This window comes from Rhipicephalus sanguineus, chromosome 10 (assembly GCF_013339695.2).
Source record: "Rhipicephalus sanguineus isolate Rsan-2018 chromosome 10, BIME_Rsan_1.4, whole genome shotgun sequence".
In the NCBI taxonomy this organism is placed as follows: domain Eukaryota; kingdom Metazoa; phylum Arthropoda; class Arachnida; order Ixodida; family Ixodidae; genus Rhipicephalus; species Rhipicephalus sanguineus.
Genome location: NC_051185.1, coordinates 1,452,175 through 1,465,653, shown reverse-complemented (window position 1 = coordinate 1,465,653; position 13,479 = coordinate 1,452,175). Strand labels below are relative to the sequence as shown.

Genomic DNA, 13,479 nt, shown 5'->3' with positions numbered 1-13,479 from the left:
CGCCCCTGGCGGGCGCTCAAGCTGTCGACGCGGAGAGGGCCGCGGCGGCGCGGCGCAGGGATACGGCAGTGAGCCCACTGCCCCATTCTAGTACACTGTACATTACATGGTCTCTTTCCATTGCCTCCATGATCGGCCCCCGATGTAGGCTATGTAAAAGCAGGTGAGGTGCAGAAAGCTTGCAATGCCTTCGATCCTGTCGGCAGTCCGAAACCACGTTATGTGCAGAAAGCTTTCGGAGAGGAGCGAGGTAGGATCAATGCGTCGACTGACGAAAAAATGGCTTTCGTTTTCGAGTCATCTCCGGCGAATGCAGAAGGAACCATGTTTTTCATGTAATTTTTTCGCATACATTTTACCTACGCGGTCAGTTTTTTCAATATGTATGGGTAAGTCCAACATGTTGACATCGATATTGGTGACCACCACGTTTTTTATAACCTGACGGAAACAAATCGTCAGACCACACATCGTCAGAATTATTTCTGGCTGAAAGCGGGTTTGCGCGCCATACACCATATTATTGTTGTTAGTCGTTACGCAAATGGCAAGCATGTCAAGTTAGTGATGCCATGACCCATCGGTCGTGTTGGGCATACGTACATTCGTGCTCCTCCGTGCCAATTTTCCTGTATACCAAGTGAACGAGACGCGAGTTACGCGAGTAATTTTTTACTTTTGGTACCGCGGCCACGCCGACTGACACATTCTGCTTCGCATGAAACGGCTTGAAACAGCAGAGCGCCGGAGGCAGCCTTGTAAAACTAATCGAATGCACGAAATAAAAGATAGGATATGAAGGGTGCAAACGCGTTAGCATGCATGAGCTAGTTACTACGTGCATATGTGCTACGTTCTCCTGGTTATCTCCAGTTTATTCTCTCCTGCAGCAAGTTTACGTTCGTCATTCCACACGAAAGTAAGCTAAGCGCCTTTTCTCACGATGAAGTGCGCGCAGGATGCGTTCCTCAAACAGCCGCGGAAGTGTGGACCAATGCGGTGACAAACCAGCTGCAAGGATATATACAAAAACCCCGTTTCAAAACACACAAACGCGTTCTCTGTGTGATGAGTCGCTGCAGTACTATGTTACAGTGACGCAGTATTAAATTTTGCCCAAATTTCTACAATTTTGGCTAATAGCGGCCAAAATATCACGCGCGTAGCAGACGCTCGCCGCTTTGACGCGGCTTCCGCCGCGGAGAAAGCCCACGGGTCCGGCACGGCAGCGCCGCGGCGCGGAAGTTCACCGCAAAAGGCCCTCGCTCCTCCCATGTATTCGTGCGGTGCTTTGGACACTCCCCCTATTCTAGGTCACTCTACCCATTCTAAAGTGTAATATTCTAGAACACTATACCCATTCTAGCACATTCTAGCGTCGTCTGCTGATGATGAGAGTGATAAGGCAGCGCCATCAAGCGGCATCTCGGGTATATACGCGGGAGGCACCGTCTGTCGTTGCTCCGACCCCCCGACTGTACCCGAAAGCATCCGTGGCAGAAAGTAGTCCGTAAACTACGCAACTGTTTTGGCCCTCGAGTTCCGGAAAGCGTCGGTAGCCATTAGGGCTCTCCGCAGGAGGTGCCGACGTCTTCGCCTGCTCGGGTCGCTATCCCGACTGAGTAGTCGCCGCCTACATCGGATTTGGCGAAGAAGAAGAAGAGGAAAAAAGTGCGTGTGTCGTGTGTTGTGCACCGTCGGAGTGGTGGTGGCAGTGGTGGTGCCTGCGGCGGCGGCCGCAGCGCAGGATGGCTCCGACTAGTTCAGCGCTGTCTCCTTGTGGTCACCGGGACTCGCATCGGTGATCGCACGACGGCAACATCACCACTGACGTGTGCCTAAGCCTACAAGTGTGTGTGGTTTCGGCTCCGGCCGCGCACGTTGCTCGGCTGTCGTGCAATCGGGCACGAAGAATGATGGATTCCTCGAGACATCCAGGTACGCATTTTGTAGTCCTCTGGTGCCCCGCCTTCTGTGTGTCAGCACGAAAGAGCCACGCGGTGTTTTGCCCGCAGAATGCTTTGGGAGTGTCACCCCTGTACTCATATCGGCGCTACAGTCGTGCCCTTCGCAGATGACGCGTTCTGTTATCCCCAATGATATCTCGTGGTCAAGTGGCCGATTAGTAGTGACGCACCTTCTAGAATTGCACCTTTTCGCAACCAACTCGTGTTTCGTGCAACAACGAGCGTCTTTTCTCTTTCAAACAACTTTTCATGTGTTCTAGAGTGACTCATCGCACCATCGTAGGGCTTGGCGCGTTCAGTTTTTCTGGCAGCCGTGGGTGAAATATTACTTGACGTGTAATTTTAAGTATAGCCGTCAGATTTCAGAGATGGCCGTCTAATTTTCGTTTGTGATTATGCATTTGCTGCTCCGTATTGTTCGCTCGGGTTCGAATGCCGTTGCCGGATCGGATTTACGTCTGTACTGTGTGCTCTTAGATTTCTGTTGTCGCTCCGAGGAAGGAATGACGCGTGCCAGCGCCGCAAATGTGTTGACCCGTTTTGGTCGTAGTAAGCAAAAGTAAGGGGAAGTCCAGTCTAGACGGCAAAAAGCTCTCTTGACAATGACCTGGTTTTGGGCACCCATCGTGATCTCATTTTAAGCGTTCCTGCGCAGTATTTTTGAAACATGGCCGGTGTGCGAGTAAGCTGCTGTACAAAAGCTCTTCGTCGACTTGGTATGCAAGGCTTGAATGAGGCTGATCAAGATGTCACACGACGCGAAAGCACTCGTTCTCAACACAAAGTAAATTGGATCTTGTATTCTGTTGCCGTCACCGCGAATAAGCTGGTCCACTAATTTATTACTTGGTTTGTTATTATCAGTAATAAGCATACTGTTGTTTTTTCCACTGAAGGAAAGTAAAGGACGGGAAAACGCATCTCTCCGCTGTACGGCAAAGCTTCTCTCACTCCACAAGCAAAAATGCTGCTAACTGTAATTGAGTTGCATTTCTTGAATCAATTACTCGGCTGTACACTTGGATACGAGGTCCATTTCTCGTGCCTAATGTTGGTTGCCACTGTTTTTCCTCTGACTAATTCTGCTGTCTCCTGCTGTCGTTTTCCGTTCCATCGACCCGTGCTGTGGTTTTTAACCGAGTTTCTCCCTCCAAGTTTCGCTTTAGTGACAGTGGTAAGTTGCCTGGGAAGATATGAGAATTCGTGCCTTAATTTGGTGCTACTTATACATCATTCTCTCAGCTCTGACGTTAGCAAACAAACATAATAATTAAGAATGTTGGGATTTAACATGTGAAAACCACGATATGATTATAAGGGACGCCGAAGTGGAGGCCTCCAGAAATTTTGACCACCCGGAGTTGTTTAATGTGCGTGTAAATCTAAGTACACGGGCCTCAAGCATTTTCGTCTCCATCGAAAATGAGGCTGTCGTGATTCAGTTCGGCGACCATCAGGTCAGCAGTCGAGTAGCCACTAGACCACCGTGGCCGGTGCAAATTAACTTGATAAATTCAGGACTGCGCAGGAAGTACTCGGCATAATAGCAGCACTAGGCAATGAATTTGTGCTCAAAGTCACCTATATGCATAGGGCAAATTACCAGTAGAGCGACACAAGTGCAGGCATTGGATGCTGAGCCACTTTTCAAGCGAAGCTTGTATTGACCGACCTGTGAAGCTGTTGGCAGGGGTGTAACCCACCGCAGCAGACCCAAAAACCCACCTCATCCACAGCTGGTGCACATCAAAGAAATAATAAAGAAAACGAAATAAATTTTCTTTCCAGGGCTTTATCCTGGCTCCCCCTGGTCTGTCAAGTGGTGCCTTGACCACTTGGCATATGAATGCATTCTACCGACGAGACAAAAAACAATTGGGAAGCACTACACTTGCTGTGGGTGATGCGTTGATATACTTCGTGGTGGCAGACTAAGAGTGATCTGCTGGGTAATGCGTGAGGTCGATATCGGGAAAATTATAACCTTGAAAAAAATGAATTCCTAACCTGCATGTCCATGATAGCACGGTGGTCCTTCCGTTGGGCCATTCTAGAGGCTGACGAATGTGGAAAGAGCATGAGAGACTCCGATTTGGCCGGAAATAAGAGTTCTGGGGATGGCAGGCACTTATGACAGAGAGCATTTCTGCAGTGCAAGAGGGAGGATATAGCATCTTGCACATGCCCTGCATCCACTGTGTCCTACTCTGCTGTGTGAGGCGGAATAGCCAACGGAGCAAACTTGGGCGTTTTGATTAAGCATGATGAAACACACAGCGCAAGTAAACAACGGGGACACAGAAAGGGCATGCACACAGCGCTGTGTGTGTGCCCTTCCTGTATCCCCGTTGTTTACTTGCGCTGTGTGTTTCATCACAGAATAGCCATCAGCAAGTGGAGGTTCAGGGTAAGATGAAATGTTGAAGCAATGAAAAACCTTGCTGGAGCCTATCTTCTCTAAGGTTGTTCAATGTTTCCAGCATGTAGGTACTGTCACTTTAGAGAAGCACAATACTTTATTATTATGGGATATGGCAAGCTTTAAAACACGCTAGTGTGACTGTGTTACACAGCTTTAAACTCTTAACTCATTTGTAGATGGGTAAATGATTGCTTATGATGTCAAACACCCTTGGCTTTGTGCCAGACGTGCACTTATGCCTCATCTCTCTGAAAGATGTGTTTAAAGGGGCCCTCCAACACTATTGAACTGCCCATTTTTTACTCGTGGGTTGCATAGACTGAAGTACGAACACGTTAGTACAAGAATGGCAGTGATAGCGGCATGCAGTCCCAAGCGATTCGGTCCAGAAATATTCAAAATACAAGGGAAAAAACCCACAGCGTCATTTTCACAGGGTCACATGACCACATTTCACTCGCTCTGTGACATTTGAGAGCGACCCGATGAAAGGAGTTGAAGGCTCCTGCGTACGGGAAGCTTGCACACCATTGTTGCTTGTCCTTTGCCATAGTAACAAATGTGGTGCTTGACTTGTCAGAACTGCTTCGAAGCGAGGCTTTGTCTCCTTACAAGGACATTCCACGTCACTGCCTCCTCTGATTCTGCGAAGGGAGAACGGTCCCCCCTGGTTGTTGGGTGAGCCACCCGACGAGGGTGCAGAGCGGATTACTTGCACCGCTTCAACAACAATCACGAGGGTACTGCACGTGTGGAAAGAGGCAGCTCGCAAACGTGCACAAGGAAGAAGAGAGGGAAGCCTTTCGTATCGACCCGCACAAGCAAAAAATGCAGTCACAATTGTAGCTGTAGTGATCTTTTTGTTGCGACGGCATCTATTTGGGGTTCAATGAAAAAACCCAGCAAGGAATGAAGCACATTAGCAATCTCACTTTTTATGCCACACCACGATCGCTTCGAACGTTGCATTTATCCTTGCGCGCTTAGCCATCGTTTCTGCCTGCAATAAATAGTTCTGGTGAATGCCACTATGCGCTGATGCGGTCGGCAGCGATATAGTGACTCTATTGCATGATTAAAATGCTAAATCATCTGATATCGGTGCTTAGACCTATGCTAAAATTATCCCCGTCCATCAGTCCACACAAACCACAAATGAAAAGTAGGTGCTTCAAAAGTGTTGGAGGGCATCTTTAAAGCAGGGTCACTACTTGGTGCAATTTGTGTGCATAGCACCACAAAGCTTGCCTACAGAAATCACTATAGAAAAAATGAGATACCTTGTTCATTAGCTCTTGAGACACAAATGAACATATTCACGAAAAGTTCCAGTGGAAAAAATGGTCCATATAAAAAATATAATTTGTATCAAGTTTGATACAGTGGGCATTCACTGAATGATAGTGAAGGCTCGTGAGAGTCTTTCTTCAGGACTTGTGACATTAAAAAAAAACAGTCTCTTTTCTTCTTGAGGTGGAGTTTGATGCCACATTTCGAACAGATGATGGAACTGGACTCTCTCACCACACACTCTTTGCAGTGCAGCCTCAGACCAGTGGGAAGTGCCCAACACCATCGTACCTTATTCCAGCATTAAAATATCAAATGCTTTGCTCTTGCTGATTTCAATGGTGCCACAGGAGTCATCAAGACCCATAGCAAGCAAACGGCCGATGAAAACTACCTGTGTAATTGTGAAGATATGTGGAAAGAAACAGCGTAGCAGACTGTGCTCGCAGTTGAGTGTGCTTTGTGCACTTGCGCATTGTCAGCAGATCTCGTTACCTTTTGAGAATATTAGACACTACCATATCCCACGCTCCTACAATACTGTTAAAAAATTGCTAAGGTGTACTTATGGCAGGCTACAGTGTAGCATTGCTCATCTATGCAGGAATAGGCCAGTGTACACTGCTTACACTGCTTGTTTCGGTAAAAGTGATGTGTGTGATGGAACATGAATGCCGGCATTACGTCATATACGTTTCACATGCCAGTGTACTCATTGTGCCTGGTAAGCCCACAATTTGCACACTACTACCGAATTTACACAAGGTTGTTGACCCACCTCATAAGTCTTGGCTAAAAGTGTGATGTAAGGAACTCCTTGCTGACTGTTTTGCATGAAATCGATTTCCATGTGCATAGGATCTGCCAGAATTTTTGTAGTGATTTTGTTCTACAACTGGCATCAGTTTGCCTTAATATAACAAGTACGATAAACAAAACTTGATCTTCTAAATCACATTTTTGCTGCAGTACAGTGGTTATCTGCAGCATTGTTTTGAAGCACTTACTGATGAGTGAGTGGTGAGGTTGAATTTGATGCAAATGCTTTGTGTTACTAGGCAGCTGACAGTGATGTGGTTTAAAATAACCAGTGTTTTTATAGCGGTGGTTATGATAAAACCCTCTGCAGAAAGACAGTGGCTCGGAAAGTGTTTTGAGGTGCAGCGTTTAATTAGATAGTGAAATGCTTACATCAGTGAATGATGCAGCGCTTGCACTATGCAATGTGGTGGAAGCTGATCATTTAGATGGGCCGAAGAGTGAAGATAAGTAGGAGAGGTTGATGACTGACTCCCTGGTTGGCAACAACATCAATTTGCTGCTGTCCAACTCGAAAAAGATGAAATTTTGCAGAACTGTGCTGCATATCTAGGTGCTGGTTGGTTTATACGAACTGCTAGTTGTTTTATTTCTTTTAAGTGGCACATGAGTGCACCTCTTGCACTAGAACAGGAATGGGGAGAGGATACCTGTGCAGCAAAACATGCTTCTTAGTCACATGTCTCAGTGTCAAGGAAATGGCTGGCTCATGCGCACATGACCTAGTTTGTGAATATCAAAGGAACCAGGCGAGGCCGACAGGCAGTTAAGGAGAAGGACAGTGAAGTGTAGTCACTGTGGCATACATTGAAATGAGCTAAAGTGGATGAAAGAGAAAAATAGACCTTGTTTTGTGTTGGAACAGTGCTGTATAAAATGGTTTTGTTTACTGTATCAGTCACTCCATTTTCTCGAGGGGATGTGTCCCTATCCCTCCGGTCAGCGTGTCCCACATTTCTCTGGTATATAGCTGGTGGTCACCACTTGCAAGGGGTAACCTGCATGCTTCCACCTGTCTACTTTTTCCCACTTGGTGCTCGCATGACCTGGACACTTTCATACAGCGTTTCGGGATGCCCTGCTTGACGGTATTCCAGTGTGTGGAAGCATGCCGAGTGAAGGCATTTGCATGGCTGCCATGTTAATGACTGCATGCTTGAACATTCAGACGAGGCAGTGAGCGAGTTTGAAATAGCCACTTGTATGCACGTTGCATGAATTGCCACTACGAACCACTTGCTTGATAAGTGCGCCATTGTGTCAAACTACCCTGATGATTTCAGAGGCTTTTGGTATTCACAAACTACGTCGTGTGTGTGTGAGCCATCTATCTTTTTTGACTCCTTCAGAATGAGATATTGTTCTTATCTGACTAAAAAATACATTGTACAGCCTTTCCTGCGCTGGAATAAAACACTGGTTTGTTAGTCAGTGCTGTGGTTGGTCCCCTCTCTTCTCATGTCTCGTTTTTCGTGCTGTTTCCACATCAAGCACTTGAGCATTAGCCGCTTATTTAGAGCCATGGAAGCAGATTTTCAGAGCTGAATTTTTGAGAAAAGCCATGAATCTATTCACCTGGTTGATGTCTTCATCAAGAAGTGCTTGCTTTGCAAAATGGGGCTTTAAAAGTGCGTTTTAGAAAATACCTAAAAGACTTTGTAGCAGAGGAGGTGTGTAGAAGTGTCTGTGGAAAGAATGTCAAGGCCTTTTGGGGTTGGATGTGACGCAGTTAGGGAGAGGCTGCCACCATTGTTCTCGTTAGTGACAGGCAGCCTTTGTGTTTGCCAGAGTGTGTCTGTACACACATTCAATTCTCTGTCCAGAGGCACCGACTGCAATGCCAAAAAAGTGGCACACCTGCCACTAATTTTTGCAACCTTAATTTCATTTGTTTATTGCCTTCCCAGTTGCAGGCACTGTCACATTCATTTATGCCCAGAAACTGGTTGTTGTTTTTTGTTTACAAGCCTTTCTTGCTTTCCACCTGGGCATGTACCAATTTTGACAAATAATTGGCAGATACCTTGCAGTGATAAATGAGGCCAGTGTAGCCTTATGTCCAAGTTCAGCAATAGTGTATCAAAGAATAGTAGACGAAAAAATTACACCATCTCCCGCTTAAGGGGACCGTGAGGCGATGCGAAGCCGGAGCACTTGCACGATCGCGTTCCGTTGGCGTTCGTTGGGCATGCTACCGACCTCGGCCTCGTCGCAAAGGCACCCAGAGAGCTAGAAACCCTCTCCTCAAAACCCGCTTCTGGAGCCGGCAAGCAGCAGCAACCGGGAGGAATGCTGTACACAGCAGGACAGAAATTGGCCGCGTATCTGCGTGCTTGTCGCCGAAATGTCGCCAAAAGACGATAGATTAGCGCTCCGTGAGATATGGGCGCCATCTGGCAATACGTCGGGAAACATGAGTTTATGCACATGGCCTCCGAGATGGCGCGCGCGGCAGGTTTTGCGCCCGCCATCTCGGAGGCCATGTTGTGCAGAGTGCATGGAGGAGGTTCTTTCCTTTCTCCGTGGTAGAGGGTGTTCGTCTGCATGCATTGCCGCATTTTCAGCGTAGCTTAAGAAACTAGGGCCTTTAGAATTACCTATCTATGTAATTTCTATTAAAGGAACACGCCACCTAATACTTACCTAGTGATGTTGTGCCTCAGATATGAGTAATGTTTGCTTTTTGATCGACAATGTACACAAGTATGAACCTAGTCAGCAGTCCAAGATGGCTGGCCCTTCGGCAAGTGGTTCAACTTTGTCCGGGCGGCTGAATCGGGTGACAGACAGACAAACCAAAATTTCTGCGTTTAAGTTCCCCAAGAAAGACTATTGTCATTAAAACCCGTTCGCACCCCCACAGCAGGAGAGTGAGACAAGCAGCCGCGCCTCAGACGTCCCCCCCCCCCCCACTGGAAGCACACCGCGCCACCCTCCTGCTCCCCTGCCGACTCTCCTGCGGGTAGCAGCCCAGAGGAAATCCGCTTGGCCGGTTCGCCTCCGGCGCATGTGTAGTGTGAGTGCGGACTAGCCCACTGCAGGACATACCCCCGAGCAAGAGATGCTTCGCATCTAAAAAAAAAAAATTCGGCAGATCCCACGTACCGCGGGAGTCCATGTTATGCGAAGCATGCGGCGGCAAGGGGACTGTGGCGTAATTTGTTTTTACTAAGTGACACGTTACAAAATGACGCTAAAGATTTGTATAAATTTTATACGCACTCATATATGTTGACAAGCCTCATATGTGTTATATAACCAGTTGTTTACGGATGGGTAACGCTGCCAATGGCAACGTGGGTATTACCAACACCAGAAGCGGTAAGCTGATATGTAGTGCTTATACTTGTCCCTAGAACGCACGCACGTTTTACGAACCCGTGAGCATGTGTAGAAGAAGTTCTTGACAGTTTTTGAACAAGGGCGTCATCACCATGATCAGTGAGCACCAGCAGCTGGTCATGACTTGGTATAGGATCCGGTCGTGACCATGGTGACGAGGGGTCCATGTGTAGTGAAGTAAGTGGTATAGTAGAGCTGTTGGAAATCGTGGATGCCTCGGTCATTTCGTCGACAAATTGCCTGTCGATAGAACCGGCGACATGTCGGAACCTGAAGCCACCCTTCGTGTTGGTGAGGTATAGGCCGTCGAGGCTGGTACGCCAGGATAGTGCTACGTAGACAAACATCAGTGGATGGTGCTTGTCGTATTTGTAGACTACCTGAGCGTATGTGGCCTACGGAACCTAGTCTACAAAGCGGCTGTCCATCAATCTGGCATCATCCTCGGTCAGCATGAGGCCATCGCCCAGCCGATCGTAAGAAATGAAGAAGACACTGCGTCGTTCAAGCGGACGAAGTGCACTTTACGGTGGGGTGATGTGGATATGATATGCAACTTTCGCTAATGTATTCCTCCGGGGTCGAGCAATGCTTCAATATCGCTTGCTGAATCAGGAATACAAACGTAATATTTATTAGACTGCTATATAAGTGGAGCCAACACTGGAACCACAGACGTTTATTTGATATAACACCTGTATCGTAGGAGTACACATCGTAGGAGTATCATGTGGTTTTTATTGCTTTCTTGTAAAATTAGATAGCAAGCACTACAACCACGATTGACATTGCACGGATATTACGCCTGCGTAGGCTGTTTTTCCAAACCAGTTGGTAGACGTGGCGTGGCTCAGTGGCAGAATGCCTGATTGCCACGCAGAATGCTTGGGTTCGATTCCTGCTGGGATCCTAATTTTCATTCTTTCCGTTCGTCGAGTCAGCGCTGCCGATGTTCGTTTTCCTTAACGCTCTAGCATTTAAGTTACTATTGTCTGTTCTCGCCGTTCCTGGGTAGATATAAACTGTCAATCACCTGTGGCGCATACCCGTACACCTAGGCCCGTGGTAAACGGGTATGTGCCACACGTGTCTAGTGGAAAGGGTTTGACGACGTACGCGAAAGGATTTTCATGTTATTCATGTCATGTCCCGACAATCATATTCGTCAAATCCTCTTACCCTCCCATGCCAATTTTGGTCTACACCAAGTTAAGGAGGCGATCATGAGAGCACCCAGACGTAGGCGGCTAGATAGATAGATAGATAGATAGATAGATAGATAGATAGATAGATAGATAGATAGATAGATAGATAGATAGATAGATACGTAGATAGAAACGCTCAAAGTGCCAGAGGTTCGCTAAGAAATGCTTCGCATTTAAAAAATCGCCATCCAGGAATGGACACTTGCATGAACACACATGTTCACTTTGTCTAGGTATTGTATCTCAACAGAAGCAATGTCCACAGGTGTTGGCTACAGAAAATAATGAAGTGAATGGGTGTTCAATCTGCAGCAATGTCCACAGGTCTTAACTACAGAAAATAATGAAGTGATTGGGTGTTCAATCTGCAGCAATGTCCACAGGTCTTGGCTACAGAAAATAATGAAGTGAATGAGTGTTCAATCTGCAGCAATGTCCACAGGTCTTAAAGGGACTGACAACTGATTTTTCTCAACCCAATTTTTTACGGCGCGACAGGAAGCTTACCCATCGTAGCCTTTTTAGCTGCAGTGGTTTGTCCTAAAAGCACGCAGTTATTTTATAAGCAGTATTTTTCGATCTGAAAGGCTCCAAACACGCATGAAGGCTTGCTCCAGCAACGCTGAGAATTGATAGCGATGCCGCTAGTCCTTGTGAAAGCTGTCGTTGTTCTGCTTTCGCAGGAGTTACTGTAGCTATGCTTAACCACCTTTATTTTGAGCTTGCAAACCATTTTTGAACATAGCAAGCTGTTACAATGAGATGATGTGGCTTTATACACCTTCTCGGTATTTGTACAGCGTTGTGTGCGCCTGAGCCCAAGGTTGCCTGCGCCTGTGACATGGGTGGCTTGTCCCGGCATGGGATCATTACGCCAAGCGAAGGCAGCGCAACTTTGTTGCATACAACTAACGCAGGCCTATATTTACATTTTTATGGAGTAATATCTTTTAATATAAAGAAATGAACAATATTTCAGTACTAACAGAAAAGTCATCGAACGTATACAGCAACCAATGGTCACGTGACCACCTTCATCGGACCGTTTATGATTTTGCCGCCAGAGGCGCAAAAGGTCATTTTTCGCGACTTTCAATGAAGAAATAAAAATTTAAATCCACCTCTCACGAGATAAACACGGTTGGTTTGAGTCAATGTGACGGACAATGTTTCCATCAGTGCAGTCATCTCATTTCATGTTCTGAGCAGTTGTCGGTCCCTTTAACTACAGAAAATAATGAAGTGAATGGGTGTTCGATCTGCAGCAATGTCCACAGATCTTGGCTACAGAAAATAATGAAGTGAATGGGTGTTCAATCTGCAGCAATGTCCGCAGGTCTTAACTACAGAAAATAATGAAGTGAATGGGTGTTCAATCTGCAGCAATGTCCACAGGTCTTAACTACAGAAAATAATTATGTGAATGGGTGTTCAATCTGCAGCAATGTCCACAGGTCTTGGCTGCAGAAAATAATGAAGTGAATGAGTGTTCAATCTGCAGAAATGTCCACAGATCTTGGCTACAGAAAGTAATGAAGTGAATGCGTGTTCAACCTGCAACACAAATTGAGATGTTTGTACCTGGATGGTATTCAAAAACCACTTGTGCCAGTTAACGAAAGAAGGGGAATTTAAGGGCCTGTTTTTTTTCGTTAGAGACAACCTTAGTAAAAAACAACAGACAATCAAGACAAGGACAGTATTGGGGATGTTATTTGTAGTAATTATAGTATAAATGTAACGATATACATTTATATCATAACTACTGCAAATAACGTCCCCTGTACGTTCCTTGGTTGATTGCCTGTTGGTTCTCATTAAGGTTGTACCAGTTAACGCAAGATGGGTGTTCACTTGCTCTGTACATCTCTGTACATATATGTTAAAGTTTCACTAAAGGCTAATAACAATTTATGTCAGAGAGAAAGGTCAATGTGTGAGAACGTCTAAAACGTCATTAGTATCAACAGCAGTGCTCTAGTAATCGAGAAATTAAGGTAAATGTAGGACACGATGTGCGCCACAAGCGGGACATTTTGGAAATGATCCCGATGACGTCAAAGAGTCCCGAGTACAATTAACCACTACTAATTAAACTAGTTGCTATAAAAAAAAAGGACCTTCCGTGCATCACAAGACATAATAAAATGCTGCTTGTTCGTCTCTGTTTGATTCATGGAAAAAAGAACCTCTTGGCGCTACCATGGGGAACGGCGCGAGTGGTTCAAAAGTTCCATTTTCGCCGAGCTGCGCGTATCAGTGGTAGTTTCGGTATCGCGTACTGCTACATGTGCTTGGCTCTCGCTATTTTCGCCCTGTCGATACTCTACTTCTGCTGCTGCTGGCCAAGCTAAGCTCCGTTACAGTGAACTATGCAGTTTCGGAGTGGCCCGTGGCTGCGTCTTGGCAAGGTTGATGGCTGCTGTTGCGCAAG

The 13,479-nt window shown here is 46.3% G+C and overlaps 1 protein-coding gene across 6 annotated transcripts in view; it reads left to right on the top strand.

Annotated features, from left to right (window-relative positions):
* Positions 1–1,481: 1,481 nt before the first annotated feature.
* Positions 1,482–13,479, top strand: part of LOC119372693 (serine/threonine-protein kinase WNK4) — a 352,802-nt gene continuing 340,804 nt past the window's right edge. For 3 of the 6 annotated variants that reach the window (XM_049419747.1, XM_049419751.1, XM_037643142.2), the window contains exon 1: positions 1,482–1,938. The gene's annotated coding sequence lies outside the window, so the exon portion shown is untranslated. The remainder of the gene's footprint in view (positions 1,939–13,479) is intronic. The other 3 variants (XM_049419750.1, XM_049419749.1, XM_049419748.1) reach the window with 1 other exon arrangement.